Consider the following 18,304-nt stretch of genomic DNA (forward strand, 5'->3'; position numbering starts at 1 on the left):
TGGTCCTGATTGATACGTGCTGACAGTGTGTGTAGTGTGCAAAAAACATCAACACGCACATGTAGACACGTATGTTACAAGCACACATTATTGTACTCACATACATACAGGTGGTGGACAAAATAATAGAAACACCTAACAGTATAAAGGTGTTCATGGTATTATGCCCACCCTCCCGGACCTTTAGAATAAGATGCACATATACAACAAAAGGTAGATGCAAAAGCACACACGCCATACAGACAACAAATATATTTGTAATTCAAAATATTCAACAGGCATTGAGAGCTAAAACTGAGACTCAGCAACACACACACCATATTACATTTCCCTCCCACTTCCCTCCATCATTCTGTGTGTCACACCTTCAAACTACAGCTGTAGTAGAGGAAGTCCCCTTCATGCATTTATCCTGCATCTGTACTGCAGAGGTCCTGCAGAGGCTGCTGCAGCACTATGTGCGCTGATGTTGAAGTGACTGGATTTACTGTGCTGTAACACACACACGAGTATTCATGACAGCTTTTTTTCTGTGAATTGGTGGTCAATTAATGCAATTATTCAGATTCTGCAGATGATTCCTCACTTGAGGTGGGTCAACAGTCACTCAGCAACACTACTGTACATGCAGGATAACACCGGTCTTCTGTGTATATGCTGTATTTCTATGTTCTATCATAGCTGATACAGTTCTTTGTGTTAAACTGTGTACATGCAGCTAAACATGTTTCATTTCAAAACACTGTCCTTTATTGAGATTATGTCGTGTTTGATACAGAGAGGTTTTAAAATACAGATAAGTGTTTTTTTACTATCAACAAATCCCATGAAAAGGCACAAGAATATTAGCATCGGTTGTTTGTTCAAATGGCTTAACTCACACTTACAATCCTCAAATGGTCTTCCAGGTCAAAACATGTAGAATAAAAGAAAATTAGGGAATGACAGGGAGTGTAGGTTCATGTATACATAATAATATATTCTTTTTTTAAATTATTTTATTATACATATATGTCCCCCGCTTTTCTTCTGGCACCATCATCAGGTCAAAATTGAAATTTGTCCAAAACTTTGTTTTTTGACCAAATACAAGCACAACTAATGGCCTTCCCATCAGCCTCAGCTGTACGTTGTGTTAGTACTAAATAGCAAAAGTGAGCTTTTATTTAGAGCTTTAGAGCTTTGAATCTGCTAACACGTAGGCCTGTCATGATAATTATGTTACTGACGATGTATGGACACGACCTTGGTCATTTTTGCTGACCTCGATATTGCCCCGTTGTGTTTACATGCGTGTTTGCTGACACAAGAATGTCACCAACATTTTCGCCAACAAGATGCCAGAATAAACAGCAGGGTATTCATATTAGAAGACATGGACATTGCTTAGACATTGGACATTTTTGTTAACAGAGCCTGATTGTCCATTTTATTTATTGTTTTGGTTGTGTGGTTTTATTTGATTTATTTTCATTTATTTAGGATATTTTAATTTAATATATATATATATTTTTTGCACTTTCCAATTCCAATGTATGAATATTCTTAAGAATTAAAAGTCCATTGCGCTTTTAAACAGTGTACTGGCATTATTATGCTATTATATCATCTTTATATCAGTGGCATGAAATGGTCTTAAAGCCTCTGCAGCCACAGAGTTAATCTGGCCAGATTAGATCTCTTCTCAGACCAGGGCTGTGGAAGTTAACGTGATAATAATAACGCGTTAACGCAAATCTGTTTTAACGCCACTAATTTCTTTAACACAACTTGTGATTTTTAGGTTGGAGCAGGCTCAGTTTTAAAGCTCAGTTTTAAAACCTGATGAATCCATCGGTACCAACCATGTCATACTAGCTTGTCGAGAAGGAGGCTAAATAACGCTCCAAATTTAAGTTTACCTACTAACACGCTCAACCAAGATGGTGAACATAGTCAACCTGCGTCGGCATGTTAGCATTGCCACTGTGAGCATGTTAGAATGCTGATATTAGCATTCAGCTCAAAGCACTGCTGTGCTTTAGTAAGTGTGTCTCACAGAGATGCTAGCATGGCTGTAGATCCTCTGGATACAGCTGGATACTTTAGTTTTTAGCAAGCGTTACTCTGGAAAAGGAGGAAATTGGGGACTATTTTCAGTTGCGGATTTGTATGTATATGTGGTGCTCTGGTGAGTATTAGTGGCAGCGGGATGGTGTATGTGAGATTGAGTAAAAGAAAAACCATAGTGTTTATGAACAATGGAGCTCAATAGCACAGAGGAAGAAGATATATCAGGCTTTGATACACACTTGTTAGTAGATACATTCATTGTTAATTATGGTCTTTTCATGGGATTTGATTGACAAAAAAGAGAAATACAAAACATCTCCAGCCTTATCCTTTTAAGTGCTAACATCATGCTCTTATTGGAACTAACATTTGAATGTTGTAAAAATCTGTTTCTGGATGTTCTTGTTTTGAAATGAAACTCTTCATGTGTAAACGTGCAGTATTTTGAATCTGATCTGGCAGAACATGCGAGATCAGATGAGTGTCATTCCTGTTCATCACATCATGCTTCTTCATTGTTCTCCTCTTGTCTGTCTCTTTCTCAGCTTGTCACTCTATCTATCACACTTTTCTTTTTCTCACTTTTCCATGCTGTAATTCATCAATTAACTCTTCCTCTCTCTCTCTCTCTCTCTCTCTCTCTCCTCCCCACACTCCATTCTTTCTTCATTTCATCCTCATTTCCTTGTTTGCTTTCATGGTTTTCCCTCATCTTCCATTCATTTTCCTGCTATCATATTGCCTACTGCCACCTTGACCTGCTAATAATTTTGTTTTCAAATACAACCCCCCGACCTTTCACCTTTTAACACCCAATACACTCTTCTACACACTCCCCACATGCTATTTCCCCTGACTCACACAAACACACTGCACGATATAAACACACACACACACACACACACAGATGGCTCAGAGTCCAGCAGTGTGACTTCCTCCCTGGGAGAGGTGTGGTTCAAGCCGGAGGGGCCTCTGCTACAGCAGGAGCTCAGTGTTAACTCCACCTCTTCCTGGATCAAACCATAGAAACACAGAGGTAACTCCTCCACACAGCCAATAATACAACCTCAACTTTACTGTCTGCGCAAACCAAAGATTAGATTAGATTCAACTTGATTAGACGAGGCAGTATATTCAAATTGATTAGAAAAGATTTGATGACATTAGATTAGAATAGATTCGACTAAAATGTGTTAAACCAAATTAGACCAGATTACATTCCACCAGACTAGAATTGATTAAAAAAATAAATTGATTAGACTAGACTGGACTAGATTCTATTGGACTAGACTATACTAGACTGGACTATACTAGATTAGATTAATTTAGATTAGATTGAACCAGATTAGATTAGATTAAGACTAGACTAAAATAGGTCTAATTATACTAGACTAGACTAGATTACATTCGACTAGACTACATTAAATCAGACCAGACTAAACTAGATTATATTAGATTAATTTAGATTAGAATTAACCAGATTAGACTAGATGGGACTTGATTAGATTATATGAATTGGAAGAATATTAGAATAGACCTCACTAGACTAGATTAAACTTTCTTAGACTAGACTGCACTAAAATAGGCCAAATTAAACTAAACTACATTAGATTAGAATAGATCCCACTAGATCAGATTAGATTAAATTAGACTAGACTAGACCAGAATGTAAACTTGGCTCGACTAGACTAGACTTGATTAGAGTATATTGAAATGTATTAGATTAGATTAGATACAATTAGATTAGATTAGACTAAATGGGTTAAACAAAACTAGATTAGACACGATTGCGTTAGACTAGACTAGACTAGATTAAAAAAATAGATTCAACTAGACTGGACTAGATTCAATTGGACTAGACTGGACTAAACTATATTAAATAAAATCAGTAGGTCAATAGGTCTAATTAAACTACATTTGACTAGATTAGATTCAGTTAGACCACGTTAAACTAGATTATATTAGATTAATTTAGATTAGATTGAACCAGATTAGGTTAGACTAGACTAGACTAAACTAGACTACATCACATTAGATTAGACTAGGACTTGATTAGATTACAATGAATTGTAAAAATATTAAAATAGACCTCACTAGACAGATTACATTTTCTTAGACTGGACTACACACGAATAGGTCAATTTAAACTAAACTACATTAGATTAAATTAGCTCAGACCAGAGACTAAAACATGACAGTACACTGTGAGATACCAACACACACACACACACACACACACACACACACACACACACACACACACACACACACACACACACACACACACACACACACACACACTCACACACACACACACACACACACACACACACACACACACACACACACACACACACACACACACACACACAACACACACAGGTTGAATGTATAAAGGTGCATGCAGGTTGCTTGTTACTGTAAAGCTTTTAAGTGTGGTTCAGCATCATACAGTGAATAATAGCGGTGTGTAGGGTGTGTGTGGGGAGGGGGGGCATATGCATGGTGTGTGAGTATGTGTGTGTGTGTTTTGTCGATACACTGTAAAAGGCTTGATCCAAACACTGACTTGTCTATTTTATTTCATTTCGATCAACAGTAGTATTTTGTTAATAATAATAATAATAATAGGAATTTATTCTTTATTTAGTTAAGGAATTATTATAATAATTGACATAATGTGAACGGTGAAAGTGTGTATCTGTCTCCTGTATGAAGGATATATTTTCACCATCAATGGTGTTTTGCTACTGCTACAGTTCATCAATGCCAGTCTTAAATGAATGTAGCATAAAGCTAATTATAGGCCCAACATACAGTATACTACAATACATCCCTTGGCACAGATAATACAAATACATTCCTATCCATAAAGTTATATATATGGAGTTATATTTATGCTTCAATTTTGTACATTTTGTACACACAAAGGGACATATTGAGAACGTCAGAAACATATTTTTTGCAAGCACATTTTTGTAGAGAAATTATCATCGCCTTTTTGTCAGTACTATAAAATAACTATAATGGCACTCGGAGAGCACAGACCACCAGCGGAGCATCGTAAAACACTTGATTCAAACTGGAGAGAAACAAAATAAAACTCACCTAAACCGTCGTCGTTACTCTTTCCAACAATCACCAAGTGTGCTTTGGTCGAACTCAACTGTAATTTCACAGAGTTTAATGTGAAAGAAAATGCCGAATCAACAGTTTTCCTCCGCACCCAACGCCCGCTCTCTCTCTGTCTCTCTCTCTCTGAAGGAAAGAGGCGGGGTCATGCGTCATCAACACGTCATCAGTTACACTGCAATGTTCTGGCTGTTCGAGATCCTTAAAAAAATTCCAGAATCCGGATCATGATCCGGATCGCCACTAAAATCGAATGGATTGTCCATTGTGCCATATCCCACCCCTCCAAAAAATTTCATTCAAATCCATCGCAAACTTTTGGAGTAATCCTGCCAACGGACAAACAAACCAACAAACCAACACTGTTGAAAACATAACCTCCGCCATGGCCAATTATTATTTGTAAAGGTTCAGAAAACTATGTATCTAAGCAAAACTGTATAAACTAGTTCCATGTGTACCGCCTGCATTCAGGTACCATTCTCAGTGCTCCCCCATGGGTCCGCTCATATTAGCATTCAAAACAGCAAAGCGTTGTTGTGACTGACTAGCTCTAGCTCCTCCTAGCTGGCTACTGAGGTAGCGGTTAGCACGGCAGCTACAGTTCACTGGGTATTGTTTAGAAAAATTAAGATACCAGTACCAATGCCCTTAGAGTGATACCGATACAGACACCACAAATCACTGTGAGAAGAATCAGCACTCACAGTTGTGTACACACACACACACACACACACACACACACACACACACACACACACGCACACACAGATCCTAACACCACTTAACCAACTGAACACACTGTGTGAGTCTGCGAGCATGTGACCGTGTGACTAAACGCATGCCTCTATGTACTGTTCATTTGTGTGTGTGTGTGTGTGTGTGTGAAAGAGATATGCCTTCCCTCTTTACACCTGCAGTATGTTGTAACCACCAGGGAGAGGACAGCTCACGGGGGTCAGAGCGGGGTGTAAAAAAAAAAGGTCAAAGTTCACAGTGCGGGTCCATGTGTGATGCGTGCTGTTGCTGTTGTTGTTATTTTGTTGTTGTTGTTGTTGTGTTACTGTCTCCTTCCCCAGGTTGTGTCAGGTCATGCGTTTGTACGTTGGCTCTTGTTGGTCTGTGTTACACTATCCATCTGTCTGTTTGTCTGTCCGTTTCTCTGTTTTTTTTTCTTTCTTTGTTTCTGTCCGTATGTCCGTCCTTTTCTGTGTGTGTGTGTGTCTGTACTTCGTGTGTAGCTGTCTTCCCCTCCTCCTGCTCCTCCTCTTCCTCCTCCTTCTCCTCCTCTCACCCGGTCTCTTCTCACTCTGGTACTTACAGATAGGGGGGGTGCAGTCACGTCCCCGCCAACCCTCCCCACATGAAAGCACTTTGGCTCTAAAGTCAGCCTGGTTCCCAAATGGGCCGGGAGGGTTGTTATTGCCAGACTGCTTCTGGGGGGAGAAGGTGGCTGGCTTCATGTGTTACAACTATTTGGTCTGCAGACTCTACAATGCAGTTAGGACTTATTGTCCTCTTGAGAGCAATCAAATATTATATTATTGGAAATTAAAAAAAAGTGTTTTTCACCACAATACTGAGTGAGTTTTTCACCAAAAAAATATAACCAAAAATACAGGAATAAAAGGGGAACGTGTTTTGCAATGGGTGCCAGAGTGAAAGCGGCTGCTGCGCGCCGGTTGGCTCGTTGCCCGGCCAGGCCAGTGAGAGCTGGTTGCTGATTGGTTGGTCGGTCGGTTTCCTCTGTCCTCTTCTCTGGAACTGAGCTCAGGTCAGTTTTTACAGCTCAGCCGGCAGAGAGCGCTGTTTGGTTTTTACAGCAGACTTTGGTGCTCATAGGACTCGGGCTGATTGGATCTTTTCAAAGGAACAATTTTCTATAACAAAAAGGCTTTAAAAAAAAAGTTCCCATTGCACTTTAAGATTGTAGCTGAGCCGTGTCTGACTCTCTGCCTGGCCGGGCTGGAACACTGACTGCTGTAATGCTTCGAAGGTCTACGTTAGCTAAGACGGCTAATGTTTCAAGTACAAAAACACACAAGATCTAGCAGGTTCTTTGACAGACCAGCAGATAGATGAGCAGGCAGAAAGAAAGACAGACAAAACTCTATTACCCAAAAAGACACACCCACACACACACTCACCCACACACATTCAGGTAAGTATAAGAACATCTTTGAAGGGCTGTGGTAACAAGCATAGTGGTGGCGCTGTTTGCTGTGCTGTGATGGCCTCTTAGCTTTCTCTCTCTGCGCTCTAAAAGCTTCAAATGCACTGGAACAAAAATGATTAGCTGACTACCTCTGGAAAAAAAAAAATTGCTTTATTTATCTTAAGTAATCTTCTCATTGCGACTGGTCAAGATAAATCAAGCACACCTCAAGAAATCGCAATTCTCACGCGCAGTTCAAAAATGTCCGCCGGGCTTTTGCTTAAAAAAAAGTGCCACCAGACTATAGGGCTCTCTTCCAGTCCCTCTACGACACTCCTCTTTCCTTCCTCCCTTCCTCTCGCTGACATTATCGCAGATCATTCTGTACTTGGATGGGATATTAATTACGGATCTTAATGTCACTGCTGTCACTGTAACCCAACTCTTGTCACATCTATGGTTGCGGTGGGCGGGAAGAATGAAAGACTTGAGCATTTTGGAGGTATTCTGAAAGGACAGCATCACATTGTAACGCTCCTTTACCCCCTTCTGTGCAACTTTTTTGCTCCTCTTCTTCTGCTTTTTTTTTGTCCGGCCTCTTGTTCTTTTGTATGAGCAAGCAATAGTTGGAGGTGGGGGTGGTGGCAGGGGCGCAAGCTACTACTTCTGGTTCAAAAAGGCTGAAATAAGACTTGACAGCACTATAACAAAAATCCCTATTAATGCAAAACTCTTCAACATGCACCTTTGCTTCGCCCCCCGCCAGAGGGATTTCCGGTGGTTTGTTTGTAGCTTGGTCATGGTTTTATTTTATGAAATGCAACGCTTTGACCTTTTGGTGATCCTGGCTCTCAAGGGCACAAGTCACCGGAGGTCAAACAATTAGGAGTATCTTTCTTGCTCTCTTTGTCAGCTTGTCTGATTATCTGTCCCTCTGAGGCTGAGGTCTATCTATCTATCTATCTATCTATCTATCTATCTATCTATCTATCTATCTATCTATCTATCTATCTATCTATCTATCTATCTATCTATGTTAGTGTTGGAAATGTGCAGATGTGTTTTGAATATTTTTTTTACCTCATTGATATAGTTAATATATATATATTTTTTTGGGGGGGGGTTTAATGTGTTATTTTTTAAAATCTTTTTTATGTTTGTACGTCATGTTTATTACGTTCCCATCCTTTGATTATTACCCCACCATCGCTCCACCCTCTCTTTTTTTTTCTTCTCGCTCTCTCACTTTCTCCTTATCTCCCCGCTGTTGCTACGGAAACAGTGGACAGGGGAATTCTGGGACTTGGTGCAGCAAAGCATTTTGGGTCAAGGCTTGGCGTTTGATTGCATTATTGATTCATATTGATACAGTGGGCTGCATTTTCACTAACCATGCAGTGGAGCCAAAGGGGAAACCAATGGCAAGACAAATTAAACCTTTTGTGAGGTAAATGGTGCCGATGCACAACGTCAAGGACGTCCTGTGAACCAAGAAATGAAAGGAAAGTGCAAAATAATACTTGGGAAGCCAAGCCGAAGCATATGAACTGTAGGTAATACCTGAGAACTTGTTTGATAAACTACCCACATAAACAGTAAGGCGAAGGCAAATGTATTTATATAGCACATTTTAGCAACAAGGCAATTCAAAGTGCGTTACATAAAACATCAAAAGCATCGAGACAAAATGTAAAAAACGCACACCACAAAAGGACATTCGAAAACAATTAAAAGCAGTCACTGAAGAGCCGAGAGAAAATTAAAACAAGCTAAAATAGAACAAGACAGGTGTAAAATACAAGAATAAAAGTTAGAGTGCAAGAAATGATTTAATGAAAGGCAGCGGCAAGAAAAGTCTTCAGCCTCGATTTAAAAGAAGTCAGAGTTTGCTCCTGTATAATCATAGTTTATAATCACTCAGAAATACTTTATAACAATAATCATAAAGCATTTTATAATGACTTATATGGTCAAGTATCATAATACTTCATAATTGCTGGTCACTCAATGTTTATTTTATTTTTGACAAGGATCATAGTGTTTTACAATTTCCATAATTGTAATACATTCCAATCTCTTTATAATGCATTATGATCACTGTTATGACGCATCATAATGAGATTATAAATTACTCTCAGTGCTCATTGTTTGCTTAAAGTTAAGTAAAAAATAATTTTGTGTGTTTTTGCATATATATAGTTATTTTTTTCGCTTTACTAATCACATTATAATGCATTATAATGTATTATAAAAATACTATAATGTAGTATAACTATGGGAAATATAATACACTATGATCCTTGCAAAACAAAATGTCACTGAGTGACCAGCAGTTATGAAGTATTATGATACTTGACCTCATAAGTCATTATAACATGCTTTAAAGTGTGTTTTTCTTATTGTTACAAAGCATTATGAATATTTATGAGTCCTTATATCTATGATTATGCAGTGCTATAAGCAGATTATAAGGCATTATAAGTATGTTTATAATGCATTATAGACATGGGCGTCATAGAAAGGTGTTTAGAAATGGTCGGACTGACGCCTGTAGTCTCCAAAGAAAGAATCCCACCACAGCTCTGTATTCCTGTGACTCTGCAACTTGTTAAGGTTTTCTCGCTGTCTCAGTACAAAACAGGATAAATGGTCAGAGAGTGTTCTGCCTGCTGGAATGCAAAGAGGACAACACTGCCTGCTCTCTTTTAGGGAAGAGAAAAGAACCTGAGGAGAGGTAGTAGCTGGAGAGAGAATGTTGGTGCAGTGGCGCTAGCGCCTCTAAAGGCCAAGACCGCACATTACACCCTCCTCCTGACTGCATTACTTTTCAAAGGCAGCAGACACACTCTGCATTATGATACTGTACACGTCTATCTCCCCTCTCATTGGGAAACCTAATCAGCGAGTGGGAGGAGGTCGAATAGAAGAATCAAATGTTGCATTAATCACTCCGTTGCTTTGTATTTCATGCTCTCTCTCTCTCTCTCCCTCTCTCTCTCTCTCTCTCTCTCTCTCTCTCTCTCACTCTCTCTCTCTCTCTCTCTCTGACTGCTGTCCTGTCTCCCCTTGGTCTTTTTTTCCCCATAATTGTCTTTCTCTCTCGTTGTTCTCAGTAGAAAAAAAAATATTGATTCTGTTCATTGACAGACAGATACCATTGGCCTGAACTGACTCTTGAGTCTTACTTAGGGGCTCCCCTGATGTAAGGAGATACGCTGCGCCATAACAGAATGGAGAGCCCCCATCACTCTCTTTTTCATTCTCTCTCTCTTGAGCTCGTACCACCTGACTCTCTTTACACCAGATTTCACTCTGTTTATCTCTCATTCACACACAGCCTGTTTTTCTTTCACTTTAATTTTCTCCAACCGATGATCGATGGCCTTTAGGCTAGTATTTAATCATTATTGGTGGTGAGAATCCCCCGAGGCCTATTGGATTGCACTCACATTATTTTATTTCCTGAGTGCTATACTACAACAGTTGAGCCACAACGGTGTCAGGAGGAGGATCATGTTTACCAAGGAAAGTGCAAACTTATCGATTATGTAGATTATGCTTGTAGAGAAATTGTGAGTTTAAAACCATGTAAGTAAGAATCAGTGGTAAACCAGAGAATTGCCGTGACTGTAATTGTTCGGTAAAGGTTATACCTAATGGCTCAGGGTTTACTCAGACAAATCCTCACATGGAAAAGAATGAGACTTTACATTGTGGCTGCAGATAACTCAGCACTCTGCAGCTACACAGTGAGAAAATGCATACAAATAGACGAATAAGAAGAGCAAAACACCAACGAATTAAGAAGCACATTCATCACTTTGACAGCACATTCACAGCATACGAATAGGAAAACACAAGCAGATACAGAAACACTGCAAGTCGTACAAAACACAGCAGAGGTTTCCGGCGAGCATTTAAAACTAACGGACGTTCTCTGGCACGGCACACGGGCAATTTCCAACGGTAAGGGTGGCAGATTTATGGTGAAATTTCATAGCGATTTTTTGAAACAATGGGTCATTGATTTCAGACAGAGATAGACTAAAGCAGTTTCTCATTTCTCAACCCGTTCTCACTCCCAACTCGTCACATACCTCCGTTTTGGTAAGTGCACCTCGGCATTGGAGACCGACGCACGGAGTCACCATTTAGCAACAGTATGTGACGAACCGGGCTTTCAGCTAACTCCAATATAATCCCACCCGTGGCGTTGATAGACGGTCAGAGCAAGTGACGGAGTATAAAGAGCGTGAGAGTCCGCTAAGGGAGGGTGGGAGGTTTGTTGGATGGGTCAAACAAACCCAAGACTTTCAACCAGGAGACCGCTGTTCGTGTCCTGTGTGAAACTAAAAGTAGCTTTATTACATTGTCACGTCAGTCTTAAGTCACGTGACTCATACTTATCTTCAGTCCTGTGAGTCGCTATAGTCACGTGAGCCGCTTAGTATCGTCAGCCCCGTTAGTCAGTGGACGTCAACCACGACCGCTTCCTAATCCTACCTAAGTGGTTGTGTTGCCTAAACCTAACTTCCTGTGAATACGGAAGTTTATTTTGAAAGGACGCTATGCATGTAACAAGTGTACATTGACACACCGTCCCTGGTCCATCCAAAAGTAACACAAGACGGCTACCAAATGCGTTGGTCTCCGATGCCGAGGGGCGCTGACCAAGCGGCGGTATTTGACGATTTGGGAGTGAGAATGTATTGCATTTCTAGACGGCGACCGTCAATTTTGTCGATTGAAATGACAGCTGTTGCTGGCAGATTTTATCAGCTAGGTAAGCTAACGTTAGCTTCATGAGTTGGAGCTAAAGTTTAGCTTCAGCTGTTTTTTTTGCTTCCAGCTGATTCATTTTAAAAAAACAGTCTTTGAATAATTGAGAATGCAGTTTAAGTTGTAGGCTATGGGAACGTAATTTTGCAGGAGACAGGGTTGCTGTGGTCAATTGTTGGGATACTAGGTTGTTTTTCTGTCTAGATAAAACGTGATGGAGATGTTTCCTTCATGTGATTGTGTTTCGTGTGTTTGCTTGTGCTTTCTCAAGTTGCGTGTTGAGCCACCGTAGACCTCTGCACTCATTAATCGTTTCAGTCAAGTATAGAAATTGTCAGACTCTATGTAGTGTTTTTTGGTAGTTTTATACTCAGACGTTTTCTGTACTTCCCCCAACATTTCTTTGTTTTTCATTCTGTGAAATATTGCTCACTAATTTGGTTTGTTTGGGTAAATAGAACCTTCATTAGTGGATCATTCATATAACCCCAGTATTATCTGTTCAGGTTCTACTGCCTGCTTCATCCTTATAAATGTTCTGCATGTGCATCTCTCTCTCTCTGCATAGTATTTTTCATGGTTTGTGTTTTCATACTGTTATCTTCAATGTGTGTCTCTGTGTTAACATATAGCAATAAGACTCTCTCTATATATACTTCTTTCCTATGTTCTACTTGTGTGCGTGTGTCTTTCCTCTTTGTCTTTCTGTCCTCTTCCTATCTCAGTTGTGAATGAGCTGCGTCACATGTCACATACATACATGTTATATGTATGTATGTACTTTTTAACCCTACGGTTGAAATGCGTTGGTAATGTCATATTGTATTTTTATATGTCTGTATTTGTTGCAAATATTATTTCTTGACAATCTAAAAATCCACATGTGGTTTCCAATGATAACACTAAATTGCAGGTTGTGTGTGGCCATATGGTGTTTGAAAAGTAAAAATACGTTTTTGTAATTATTTCCAAATAGCTAAAATAATGAGCATTTTGCTGTAAACTGAAACACATGTTGATCAATATTTTGCATGCAGATTGTTGTTGCGATAATATTTGCCCTGGTTGTTCACTTCTGTGTACCCTTCCTCTTCCCCTTCCCCTTTCTTCCTCCCTCTCTCCCCTTTACCACCTTCTTCCTCGGCCTCTCTGCACTCCTCTTTCCACCCACCACCTTTTCATCACTCTCCATTCTCACGTTTGTCTATTCTCCCTTTCCCTGGAGGAATCCCATTTATCCATTACAATGATCACAGATCATAGATACAACTCTACATGTATATCAAAACGTGTGATTGAAAACACAATCACAGCAATATTTGACATTGTTGGAAGTATAATGATTGTTTAGACTGCTGGTAACCATGTGGCTGTCAATTTGAAAAGATGATGACAGTTACGGACAAAAACCAGCCCAGTCGCACAGCAGTTCGTGAAATAGTCACAAAACGTGATTAAGTGATTCGTGTACATAGACACAAATGTCACATTTTTGTCATTATGGTCGGCACGAAATCAATTCGTATGAAATCCACATAATTGTGAAGTTGATTTATTCGTAATTTATGTTTCAGCACTTCATCACAACCATCATCTTTTCCTAAGCCTAACTAAGTAGTGTTGTTGTCTAATCCTAAGCAAATGGATCTTTTCCTTAGCCTAATAAAGTAGTTTGTTGTCTAATCCTAACCAAATCGATCTTTTCCTAAGACTAACTAAATAGTTTTGTTGTCTAAGCCAAACCAAATCGATCTTTTCCTAAGCCTTACTAAGTAGTTTGTTGTCTAAGCCTAACCAAATTAATCTTTTCCTAAGCCTAACTAAGTAGTTTGCTGTCTAAGCCTAACCAAATCGATCTATTCCTAAACCTAACTAAGTAGTTTGCTGTCTAAGCCTAACCAAATCGATCTATTCCTAAACCTAACTAAGTAGTTTGCTGTCTAAGCCTAACCAAATCGATCTATTCCTAAACCTAACTAAGTAGTTTGTTGTCTAAGCCTAACTAAATAGTTTGTTGTTTAAGCCTAACCAAGTCGATCTTTTCCTAAACCTAAATAAGTAGTTTTTGTCACAGAACTTCTGTATTTAAGTTATTGCACTTCCGACGTTATGTAAACCAAAACCACCCTCTTTTCCTAAACCTAACTAAGTAGTTTTGCCTAAGCCTGTGCCTAAGCCTAACCATGTCAATCTTTCCATAAGCCTAACTGAGTAGTTTTATTTTGAAAAGAGTGGAGCGGAAATTTTTCACGTGTGTCAGGTGTTGCTGGACATTCGTAGGAAAAAGCACGAAAAATACATTGTTGAAAGTTGTGACAAAAAAGGGAAATTCATGTTTATGTACACGAATCAAATAGATTAAATGTTGTGACTATTTCACAAACTGCCATGAGACTGTTGCAAAAACAGACTTTATGTGGTTTCTATCAGCGGGAAGTATTACACTTAACATGTCTGGTGATATTCTATATCTTTCTTGTCAACAAATCCCAAACCAACAATGAACTGTTCATATTAACACGTATTGTGTGTGTGTGTGTGTGTGTGTGTGAAGCCTGATATATCTTCTTCCTCTGTGCCATAGAGCTCCATTTATTAAAAACACATCAATAAGCCACGCTGCTGCACTGGGCATTACCATGAACACACACACTGTAGTTTATTTTGACTCAATCCCACATACACCGTCCTGCTGCCACAAATACTCACTGGAGCACCAAATGTGGATTAATCCGCCACTGAAAATAGTCCCCAGCAAATGCAGCTATGTCCTCATGTTTGAGTAACGTTTGCTAAAGACTACATTTACCAGCTGTTTTAGGAAATGAGTCTGTGGGGCTGTTACTGTATAGGCACAACAGGGTTCTCAGCAAAAGGCTATCAGCATACTAATGTACTTACAATGAAAATGTTACCATGCTGATGTTTAGGAGGTAATGTTTACCATGGTCGATATCTTAGATTACACGTTTAGCGTTGAGAGCCACAGACAGAAAGTATTGAGAGAGTCATTGTTGGTTTGTGTCTTTTAATGTTATTTGTTGACAGAAAAAATATAGATTAACACCAGCCTTAATCTTTAACAAATTAAAGTTCAATGTGTCCAACGTTACATCTGTAGTTATTGGTGCAAATATAAATGAGATAGTGATGCTGACAGGTACTTTACGTCTGATTACGTTCAGTCTAGGCAGCGTTGGAATGTAAGACAAACGTAATCCAGTGAGTACATGTTTTCACATACCTGTTTTATTTGTATATATTGTATTACTCCGTTTGCAAGTTCTGTTATTGTAAGTTAACTCTATAGTATAAAGTACAATATTAATACAATATACCAAACAACTGATTGCTTTTAGACATTTCACATCAAATCTCCATCCATAACTAACTGGTTAGAATTAGTTGATGTTGATATAGCAATTATTTTTGAGTATTGTACATCAACGTACTTCCTTCCTCTGCAGAGACATAGAAACGAAATAACATAAGTTTCCCAAGTCAAGTCAATGTTATTTATAAAACCAACACCGGCGCTCGGTCAGTGCCCCTCGGCATCAGAGACCAACGTACAGGGTACGCCTCTTGCGTTACTTTTGGACGGACCAGGGACGGCGTGACTCTCACGCTATTAATACTACGTCACTTGCTCCGACTGTCGAATAACGCCGCAGGTGGGTTTATATTGGAAGCCCGGTTCGTCACATACTGTTGCTAAAGGGTGCCTCCATGCAGTGGTTTCCGATGCCGAAGGGAACTTACGGGTTGATAAAACCCAATATCATAAATCACAGATTTGCCTCATGGGGACTTTACAATCTGTACAACATACGACACCCTCTGTCCTTCGACCCTAAAAGTCTCTTCTGGCGTAAAAATACAATTAGCTAATTCCATCCCATTCACTCTCCCCTCTACTTCTACCTCCTCTCTCCCTCCTCCCTCCCTCCATTTCCCATCAACCCCTTGTTCCTTTCCTTTCCCCTCCTCCCTAATGTCTCCCCATCCCATTCTAACACTGGTGTATCCATCCCATCCTCAGGCTACCCTCCTCAGTCTCTCCCCCTGCGTTGTGTTACTAAAGTCTGACTGAGTGGAGGTATGTACAACAAGTCACCACCCATCACGGCACAGCTAACAGCTAAAGCTGCTACACTGTGAGCACTCGCTTAGCTTCTTGCTTAGAAATCAAAGTTTGACTTTTTGAAAACATTGAACTGTTCCGGGGCCAGAAGTAATCTCATTGGTTGACTTAATCAAGCTGTCTTAATTTAATAGCTGCAGGCTTGCAGGCTTATCTTTTTGCAATGTCAATGTAGACGTGCGACGGGCGTGCTCAAACATGAGAGCGACGCCGTCCTTCAAAGGCCAAAAAGAGGCTTGTCGTAGCGAACCTTTATGTCTGTGCTGGACTACGGCGATGTTATATACATCTTCTAAGAGCCTATGCATGCTGGATACTGTCTACCATGGAGCACTGAGATTTATTACAAATTTTAAAGCGCTTATGCACCACTGCTCTTTGTATGCTCGGGTAGGATGGTCTGCCTCGTCCACCCGTAGACTGAACCACTGGCGTGTTCTTATTTATCAGGCTATTATTGGTCTGCTTCCGTCTTACCTATGGACCTACATCCTTCAAAAAAGTACGGGAAGTTAATGTCTTCGCTCACAGGACTTAATCCTACTAACTGTCCTCAAAGTCCGTACTGAACTGGGAAAAAGAGCGTTCAAGTATGCCGCTCCCTCTTCTTGGAATCAGCTGCAAAATGACCTGAAACTTGGAGAGCTAGTCTCACTGAATGTCTTTAAAGTGATTCTAAAAGATTTGGAAACAAGCGCATCTGGTTGTAGATGTTTTGAATGCCGATGAATGTTTTTTGATACCTTATGATTCTGTAATTTTCAACCGTGTAACTGTGCTGCTACCTATCTTGGCCAGGACACTCTTGGAAAAGAGATTTTTAATCTCAATGAGTTTTTACTCCTGGTTAAATAAAGGTTAAATAAATAAATAAAATAAAACAGTAGCTTTACACTCGATTTCTGTGTGTCAGTCTGGCTGACCGTTCAACCGGATGTAGTGCCGTCCTCGGACAGAAAGGGCGAAGCGGTAAAATAGTCCGTCGGACGGATCATAAAGCTCCGGGTAGTCCTGCACTAAAATGATTAACTTCTCCTCCATATGTACCATATGTATATGATTGTGATATTTACAGAAGAAAGAAAAGATATCTGCTGGCTGCGATTGGTTGTTCCTCGTCACATGACATACAGTATGGTGCACCCTGCAGTGTTCCAAAAGTTGAACAATTTTTATCTCGCGCCCGAAAAATAGGCGTTTGGGAACGCTTACGCACCATGACAGCATCGCTCTCGCGTTTCACTGTGCCTGCTGCACGTCTACATAGTCAACAATGGATTCCAGACACATAAAGGCTTCATAATTTGAGTATTTATTGATGTATTTTAGAACAAAACGTTAAAATCTCTTCAGCTTGTATTAACGACAGACCGTATTTCAGGCATCTAACTAAAAACCCATTAACTTCCAGACGAGGGAACAGGAAGTGATAAAACTCATTTACAGGTTTTAGGACTCATTCCTGTAACACTCTATTGTAAAATAAATTCCAAAGATAGTTTTAGGGGGTCAAGCAATATGTTAAACTTACCTTCCAATCCTTTGTAAATGTAGTTATTGCATTTGGTAATCTGAGGTATAGCAGGTTCTTTTTGTGAATCCCAGACTATTGTTATCAAACAGCAATTCAATAAAGTGTCTCACTAAACCTATACACCCTTTTACATTATAACAAGGCCAACGGACAAATTGTAATGTATTCCTTACTGAAAAAGTAGTCCCATTACTGTAATACGGTTCTCAATAATGCGCCGCTATAGTGCAGTAAATTGATTAAAGCCATTCAGTTAATAAATAGAGACATTCAATCAATTGAGGCAGCAAGATAATACAAGATGAAGTAGCTTCGCAGGCCGATCGTAGCTGAAGCTGCCTCATGCTGCATCTGCTGCAGAGCTCAAACCGCAGAGAGGCTCATTACAGATGCTAAGCACCTTTCAGCTGCACCTTGTATACAGTGAGAGCCACGCTCCGAGCAGGCCCTGCACCGCAATCTTTAAAGCACTGAGACACGTACAGTGAGTGCTGATCGGTAATGTGTT

At 39.8% G+C, this 18,304-nt stretch overlaps 1 protein-coding gene across 5 annotated transcripts in view; it reads left to right on the plus strand.

Annotated features, from left to right (window-relative positions):
- The window catches only part of LOC141780044 (voltage-gated potassium channel KCNC1-like), an 83,067-nt gene that overhangs the window by 45,623 nt on the left and 19,140 nt on the right, over nucleotides 1-18,304 (plus strand). The gene's annotated exons all lie outside the window — the stretch shown is intronic.

Source organism: Sebastes fasciatus, chromosome 13 (assembly GCF_043250625.1).
Source record: "Sebastes fasciatus isolate fSebFas1 chromosome 13, fSebFas1.pri, whole genome shotgun sequence".
In the NCBI taxonomy this organism is placed as follows: domain Eukaryota; kingdom Metazoa; phylum Chordata; class Actinopteri; order Perciformes; family Sebastidae; genus Sebastes; species Sebastes fasciatus.